General features: G+C 45.1%; 1 non-coding gene across 1 annotated transcript; it reads left to right on the forward strand.

Moving 5' to 3' along the window:
- The first annotated feature begins 7591 nt into the window (after positions 1–7591).
- LOC139032922 (U6 spliceosomal RNA) lies at positions 7592–7695 on the forward strand. Its single transcript, XR_011485560.1, has one exon. It is a non-coding gene; the product is annotated as a U6 spliceosomal RNA (small nuclear RNA).
- Positions 7696–8362: the final 667 nt, after the last annotated feature.

Here is an 8362-nt window from a genome sequence, read left to right on the forward strand (position 1 = left end):
AGTTGTGGCATGTGGAATCCAATTCCCTGCCCATGGATATTACCCAGGCCCCCTGCATTGGGAGCGTGGAGTCTTAGCCGCTGGACCATCATGGAAGTCCCTAAAGCTTCCTTTTAATACAAATATTTCATAATCTCACTTTTCTCTCCTGAAAGAAAATTCATGGACAATGTAACCTCTTCCCACACAAAATTTACAAAAATAAATACCATGACCCAACTGTCTTTTTAAAAGGAAAATTATAAAAAATGTCATTTATAATAAAATAATATGCATTTCTACAAGTAAACACTTAGGCACAAATACTCTGCGAGACTTAAAGGAGTGGGCAGATGCTGAAAATGCAAACTGATAAGGCTGTGCTGTGTCGTCACACAGACACCACATTTGGAAATGTGAATTTCCCAGCTGGTAGATGACTCCTGGTAAGATTCCAAACTAAACAAAGCATGGTCTTCCTGGGATTTACTGGGTAGCTAACATCTTGGACTGTTCAGTGTACAACAAAATAGTCCAAAAGACACTTGGGGATCATACATAAAATAGAGCGGTAGTTCAGAGCTTATAGATGTTTCTGTTTGCTTGTTCGTTCGCTTTACCATCTTTGTGAATGTTCAGTGGAAGATTCAAAAGTCACAGGGGGGACACGGGACCATTCTCCATTTGGCAGCACTGTGCCACGCATTGCAGGAGCGGCGGCGTGCCTGGCGCCTGCCCACTTTACACCAACAGCTCTTCAATGATTGTGGAAACAGGAACTTTCCTTGTGGTCCAGTGGCTAACACTTCACGCTTCCACTGCCAAGGGCATGGGTTTGATCCCTGCCAACAAAGCTCCGTACAGTCAAAGCTACGGTTTTTCCAGTAGTCTTGTACGGATGTGAGAGTTGGGCCATAAAGAAGACTGAACTCCAAAGAATTGAGGCTTTCGAATTGTGGTGCTGGAGAAGACTCTTGGACAGTAAGGAGATCAACCAGTCAATCCTAAAGGAAATCAACTAACCCTGAATATTCATTGGAAGGACTGATGCTGAAGCTGAAGCTCCACTACTCTGGCCACCTGATGCGAAGAAATGACTTATTGGAAAAGACCCTGATGCTGGGAAAGATTGAGTGCAAAAGGAGAAGAGGGCAGCAGAGGATGAGATGGGTATATAGTATCACCAACTCAATGATCATGCAGCTGAGCAAACTCCGGGAGATAGTGAAGAGAGGAGCCTGGCGTGCTGCAGTCCTCGGGGTCACAAAGAGTCGGACCCGACTGAGCGACTGAACAGCAACAGGGACAGAGATCCCAGGAGCTGCAAGGTGCGGCCAAAGGAGAGAAAAAGGTGTGGAGACAAAAAGAGCACCTCAAATTTCCCACGTTTCCCTAGTGAGACGGGGGTGGAGTGGGGTGGGGGTAATTTCCCGCTGAGAACCAGCATTCTGGAGCAGTACTATCCATGTGGGAGCCACCAGCCACATGTCGTTAATTAGGGGCTGGAAATGGCAACCTGCTCCAGTATTCTTGCCTGGAGAATCCCCATCGACAGAGGAGACTGGGGGCTACAGTTCATGGGACTGCAACGGAGTTGAACACCACTGAACAACTAAGCACAAAATGCGTGGGGCCCCCAATTGACATATGTTAGTGGTGTCAAATATTCATAGGGTTTCCTAACTTGGTATGAAAAAAGAACAAAATATCTCATTCAGTTCAGTTGTTCAGTCGTGTCTGACTCTTTGCTACCCCATGGACTGTACCACGCCAGGCTTCCCTGTCCATCACCAACTCCCGGAGCTTGCTCAAACTCATGTCCATTAAGTCGGTGATGCCATCCAACCATCTCATCTTCTGTCATCCCCTTTTCCTCCTGCCTTCAATCTTTCCCAGCATCGGGGTCTTTTCATATGAGTCAGTTCTTCGCATCAAGTGGCCAAAGTATTGGAGTTTCAGCTTCAGCATCAGTGCTTCCAATGAATATTCAGGACTGATTTCCTTTAGGATGGACTGGCTGGATCTCCTTGCAGTCCAAGGGACTCTCAAGAGTCTTCTCCAACACCACAGTTCAAAAGCATCAGTTCTTTGGCGCTCAGCTTTCTCTATAGTCCAACTTTCACATCCATACATGACTACTGGAAAACCCACCGCTTTGACTAGAAGGACCTTTGTTGGCAAAGTACTGTCTCTGCTTTTTAATATGCTGTCTAGGTTGGTCATAGGTTTCCTTCCAAGGAGTAAGCGTCTTTTAATTTCATGGCTGCAGTCACCATCTGCAGTGATTTTGGAGCCCAAGAAAATAAAGTCTGTCACTGTTTCCATTGTTTCCCCATCTATTTGCCATGAAGTGACGGGACCAGATGCCATGATCTTCCTTTTTTGAATATTGAGTTTTATGCCAGCTTTTTCACTCTCCTCTTTCACATTCATCAAGAAGCTCTTCAGTTCCTCTTCACTCTCTGCCATAAGGGTGGTGTCATCTGCATATCTGAGGTTATTGATATTTCTTCTGGCAATGTAGATTGCAGCTTGTACTTCATCCAGCCTGGCATTTCACAAGATGCACTCCGCATAGAAGTTAAATAAGCAGGGTGACAATATGCAGTCTTGCCACTCCTTTTCCAATTTGGAACCAGTCTGTTGCTCCATGTCTGATTCTAACTGTTGCTTCCTGACCTGCATACAGATTTCTTAGGAGGCAGGTCAGGTGGTCTGGTATTCCCATCTCTTTAAGAATTTTCCAGTTTGTTGTGATCCACACAGTCAAAGGCTTTGACATAGTCAATAAAGAAGAAGCAGATGCTTTTCTGGAACTCTTTTGCTTTTTCTATTATCAAATTGGCAACTTGATCTCTGGTTCCTCTGCCTTTTCTAAATCCAGCTTGAACATCTGGAAGTTCTTGGTTCGCATACTGTTGAAGCTTCGCCTGGAGAATTTTGAGCACTACTTTGCTAGCATGTGAGATGAGTGCAATTGTGCGGTAGTTTGAACATTCTTTGGCATTGCCTTTCCTTGGGATTGGAATGAAAACTGACCTTTTCCTGTCCTGTGGCCACTGCTGAGTTTTCCAAATTTGCTGGCATACTGAGTGCAGCAATTCAACAGCATCATCTCTTAGGACCTGAAACAGCTCAACTGGAATTCCATCACCTCCACTAGCTTTGTTTGGAGAGTGATACTTTTGTTCATAGTGATGCTTCCTAAGGCCCACTTGATTTCAGACTCCAGGATGTCTAGCTCTAGGTGAGTGATCATGCCATCATGGTTGTCTGGGTCATGAAGATCTTTTTTGTACAGTTCTTCTGTGTATTCTTGCCACCTTTTCTTAATATCTTCTGCTTCTGTTAGGTCCATGCTGTTTCTGTCCTTTATCATGCCCATCTTTGCATGAAATGTTCCCTTGGTATCTCAAATTTTCTTGAAGAGATCTCTAGTTTCTCCCCTGCCTATTGTTTTCCTCTATTTCTTTGCACTGATCATGAGGAAGGCTTTCTTATCTCTCCTTGCTATTCTTTGGAACTCTGCATTCAGATGGGTATATCTTTCCCTTTCTCCTTTGCTTTTTGCTTCTCTTCTTTTCTCAGCTATTTGTAAGTCCTCCTTAAACAATCATTTTGCCTTTTTGCATTTCATTTTCTTGGGGATGGTTTTGATCACTGTCTCCTGTACAATGTTAGGAACCTCCGTCCATAGTTAATCAGGCACTCTATCAGATTTAATCCCTTGAATTTCTCACTTCCACTGTATAATCGCAAGGGATTTGATTTAGGTCATATCTGAATGGTCTAGTGGTTTTCCCTACTTTCTATAAGTCTGAATTTGGCAATAAGGAGTTCATGATCTGAGCCACAGTCAGCTCCTGGTCTTGTTTTTGCTGACTGTATAGAGCTTGTCCATCTTTGGCTGCAAAGAATATAATCAATCTGATTTTGGTATTGACTATCTGGTGATGTCCATGTGTAGAGTCATCTCTTGTGTTGTTGGAAGAGGGTGTTTGCTGTGACCAGTCTGTTCTCTTGGCAAAAGTCTGTTAGCCTTTGCCCTGCTTCATTTTGTACTCCAAGGCGAAACTTGCCTGTTACTCCAGGTATCTCTTGACTTCCTACTTTTGCATTCTAGATACTTTAAAATATCTCATTAAAAATTAAGAAAACCTGGAGTATATGTTGATATGATACAGTTTTTGATATACTGGCTTAGATAAAATATAAATGCTAATTTCACCTCTTTTTTTTTTTCTTACTTTTAAAAAATATGGGTGGGGGGGGACTTCCCTGGTGGTACAGTGGCTAAGACTTCTTGCTCCCAAATGCAGAGGGCCCAGGTTCAATCCTGGTCAAGGAACTAGATCCCACATGCTGCAACTAAGAGTTTGCATGCCACAGCTAAGACCCATCGCAGCCAAATAAATAAATTATTAAAAAAAAAAAAAGGAAGGAAGACTTGATGGGAGACTGGGTTTTCTAGAGTCTCCCCCTCCCCTCCCCTGCTCCCAGCCCGCCAGTTCCTCCAGGGAACTGATTCAGCAGAGGAAATAAAGTTTGTTTCAGAGCCTCCTTGGGAATAATTTGTAGCTCTGGAAAGGCATCGCAGAGTAATGTCCTACCACCACTGTTGGGAATGGTGATGATGAGAAAAAATCCTTGGTGTGTTTAGCGGAGAGGCCTGTGGGCAGCCGCAGAGAGTGGACCTATTTCCTGTGGAGACCGCCTCCCTCTCCCCAGACAGGCTGACCCGAGGAGGGCGGTGGTGGCCACAGTTCCTTGGCGTGGCCGTTCTGTAAATACATGTTATCAGAGCCAAACACGGAGCGGGGGTGGTGAACAGCGCCTGTGTATGAAGCAGGGTCTGAAAGTCAGGCGGGGGTTTGCAGGTGGGGATGAGGTGTGCTGCTCAAGGGGCATTCACGGCACCCCTAGAACGGGTGGGTTGCCATGAAAGGGCATCCAAGGAGGGGTCAGATACGCATTTTCTTGAAGTGGTGTATAATTTATTATAGAAAAAAAAAACTGAACTCAGAGACTAAAGGACTGCATATGAAGTATTAAATAGAAATAAAGAGCCAAGAAATTCAATAAATGAATATTACACATTCGAGAAACAAAGAACAGATAAGTTCAGAACAGATAAGGAGACAAATATTTTTAGCAATAATTGGGGAGTCATTTTTCTTACCTGATAAAAAAAAATACATAATTTCTATAAGCAAAACTCAATAGTCGAGGCATCTATGAAACATGTATTACTGAATTATTTTAATTTAAAGATTAATAAAATAAATCCTAGGGACCTCCTTGGTGGCCCAGTGTCTAAGGCTCCACGCTTCCTGATGCGGGGACTGGAGTCCACATGCTGCACTTAAAGATCCCTCATGCCACAGCAAAGACCCGGTGCAATCAAATAAATAAGTTAAATTAAAAATAAATAAATAAGTCGTACAAGTGCCAATAAGGAAAAAGGAATACAGGAAAACAAAGCAACAACAGAGCACAATATTAATAGTTCACATACTCAGTTATGAGAAGGCTGGCTGCAGTATGGAAAGCAGACAGCAGGGGGCGAGAGAGAGACGCCCGAGGCCCTGTCTGGGAAGTAAACCGGCAAGGCTGGGGGACCCCTGGACAAGTGCCTGCTCTAGATGCTCCCATAGATACAAAGACAATACAAGATGTGGCTGTGGCGGTCCGGGACATTACAGCCACGTCCCGCCGGCCAGGAGACACGAGTTTACTGTTCCTGCGTGGCTGTACGGAGGTGAGTGAGTTTTAGCAGCAGCTCCTTGTGAAGTGAAAGTCGCTTAGTCCTGTCTGATTCTTTGCAACCCCATGGACTATACAGTCCATGGAGTTCTTCAGGCCAGAATACTGGAGTGTGTAGCTGTTCCCTTCTCCAGGGGATCTTCCCAACCCAGGGATCAAACCCAGGTCTCCCGAATTGCAGGCGGATTCTTTACTAGTTGACCTGCCAGGGCAGCTCCTTATTACAGCGTGAATACATAAAGAGTCCAACTGCAAACACACCCTGTCTCAGCATGTACCTTAACCCCCAAGGCCAGTTAGCTGAATGTCATACCCGGCCACAGGCTTTAGCCACTCAAATACCACATCTAGAGGTTTTCCCTCTGTGTTTGTAAGATCATCACTATTCACTCCTGTTGATTCATCTTTCTGACCTTCAGTTTCTTCATCTGTAAAACAGGATCCTTAAGATTATCTCCATCAGACTGCGGTGAAGAGGATTAACTGAGATAATACAAGCAACATGCTTAGCACAGAGTGCTCAGTGGATGTTCATGATCACCGTTGTTGTTCAGTCACCAAGTGTCCGACTCTGTGACCCCATGGACTGCAGCACCCCAGGATCCCCTGTCCTTTGCTATCTCCCGGAGTTTGCTCAGATGCATGTTCATTGAGTTGGTGATGTTACGTAACCATCTCTCCTCTGTTGGCCCCTTCTCCTCCTGCCCTCAATCTTTCCCAGCATCAGGGTCTTTTCCGATTCAGCTCTTTGCATCATGTGGCCAAAGCAGTGGAGCTTCACGTTCTTCAGCACTTAGCCTTCTTTATGGCCCAACTCTCACATTTGTACATGACTACTGAAAAACCATAACTTTGACTATATACTAAAAGAATGAAGATTTTTATTGGGTATTATAGATGCATTCAATGGCCTTTGGATAAACCACACCAGAACTCATCCACAATCAGTCAAACACAACAGAAGTTCATTCTTTCACAAAACATGTGTCAAGACAAAATTCCCTTCAACTTACAGTAAGATCCTACTGAAGTCTTGTGGGCAGAGTTTGGGAAATTGCATCTGTATTTTCTTGTTATGTCATTATTAAGTTATTATGGTGGTTCTGATGGTAAAGAATCTGCCTGCAGTACGGGAGACCCAGGTTCCATCCCTGGGTTGGAAAGATACCCTGGATAAGGGAATGGCAACCCACTCCAGTATTCTTGTCTGGAGAATCCCATGGACAGAGGAGCCTGGCGGGCTACAGTCCATGGGGTTGCAAAGAGTCGGACACGACTGAGCAACTAACAGTTTTCACATTCCACCACAAAGCTGACCCTCCCACAAGACTGTGAATTCCCTGAGGACAGTGTCTTAGTCGTCTTTGCATTGGCCATAAACCCAAACACTTACTACCAGGGTTGGAGGGACGAGCTGCGCCCCTGTCCACAGTGCTGAAGTTGAATGGACTGGGCATTCCTTGTGATGCTTCCTCTCCAGCCCACTCACACTGCCCTCTATAGAGATGCCGTCTGGAGTTGCTCTGCCGTCAGCCCTTATCTGATCGCCCAGATATGTTAGCTGAATACGGCAGGTAGTAAAAGGGGTCCTATCACATGAACTCACTGTTGAAAAACACACCCTGTACATGCATGCATTCTTGATCTTGCAGTCCAAGGGACTCTCGAGGGACTTCTCAGTATGTAGAACGATATATATTGTCCTTATCACAATACAGTGGGATTGGTCACTGCAAGGGGATTGCTCTTTTTTTTTACTCTTTGTGTTTTTGTATGTTTTAACGATAACCCATGCATTATTTCTGTCAAATACATCTGAAAATAATGTTTAACCAAAAAACACAGTTAGGTGCTTGCTTCAGCACATACACTAAAATTAGAACTATACTGAGAAGAGTAACATGGCTCCTGCAGGAGGATAACATGAAAATTCATGAAGCGTTCCATATTTTTCAGACTTACAGTTATGGAAAATGAAATCATGGTTATCAGAGGGAAACATGGAAAGGGATAAGTCAGGAGCATGGGATGAACATACACACGCTACCACATGTAAGATAGATAACCGACAAGGACCTACTGTATAGCACAGGGAGATCTATGCAACATTCTGTGATAACCTGTATGAGAAAGAATGTGAAAAAGAATGTGCATGATAAGTCGCTTCAGTCTTGGCGACCCCATGGACTGTAGCCTGCCAGTCTCCTCTGTCCATGGGATTCTCCCGGCGAGGATACTGGACTGGGTTGCCATGCCCTCGTCCGGGGGATCTTCCTGACCCAGGGATTGAACCCTAGTTTCCCTCGTCCCCTGCATCGGCAGGCAGATTCTTCACGAGGGAGCCACCGGGGAAGCCCCTAGCTGATGTGTTCTGCCAGGCATCTGTAAGCCGAATAGATGGTTGCTTCATGGCACTGAGTTTGGGGGGTACTTTGTGTTGCTGTCATAGCAACTGGAGCAGCTGGTAAGTGAGGGAGTCAGCGTCTGACCTTGGGAGTCCCACGCCTCCTTCTCTCTCCCTCCCCGCTTCTCCGGCTTCGCCCTCGCTATCTGGTGACCCGCCAGCGTTATCAGCAGCCAGCAGCCTCCTCTCTCCCAGCCTGGGGACCTCTGACTAATC

This window comes from Odocoileus virginianus, chromosome 33 (genome assembly GCF_023699985.2).
Source record: "Odocoileus virginianus isolate 20LAN1187 ecotype Illinois chromosome 33, Ovbor_1.2, whole genome shotgun sequence".
NCBI lineage: Eukaryota > Metazoa > Chordata > Mammalia > Artiodactyla > Cervidae > Odocoileus > Odocoileus virginianus.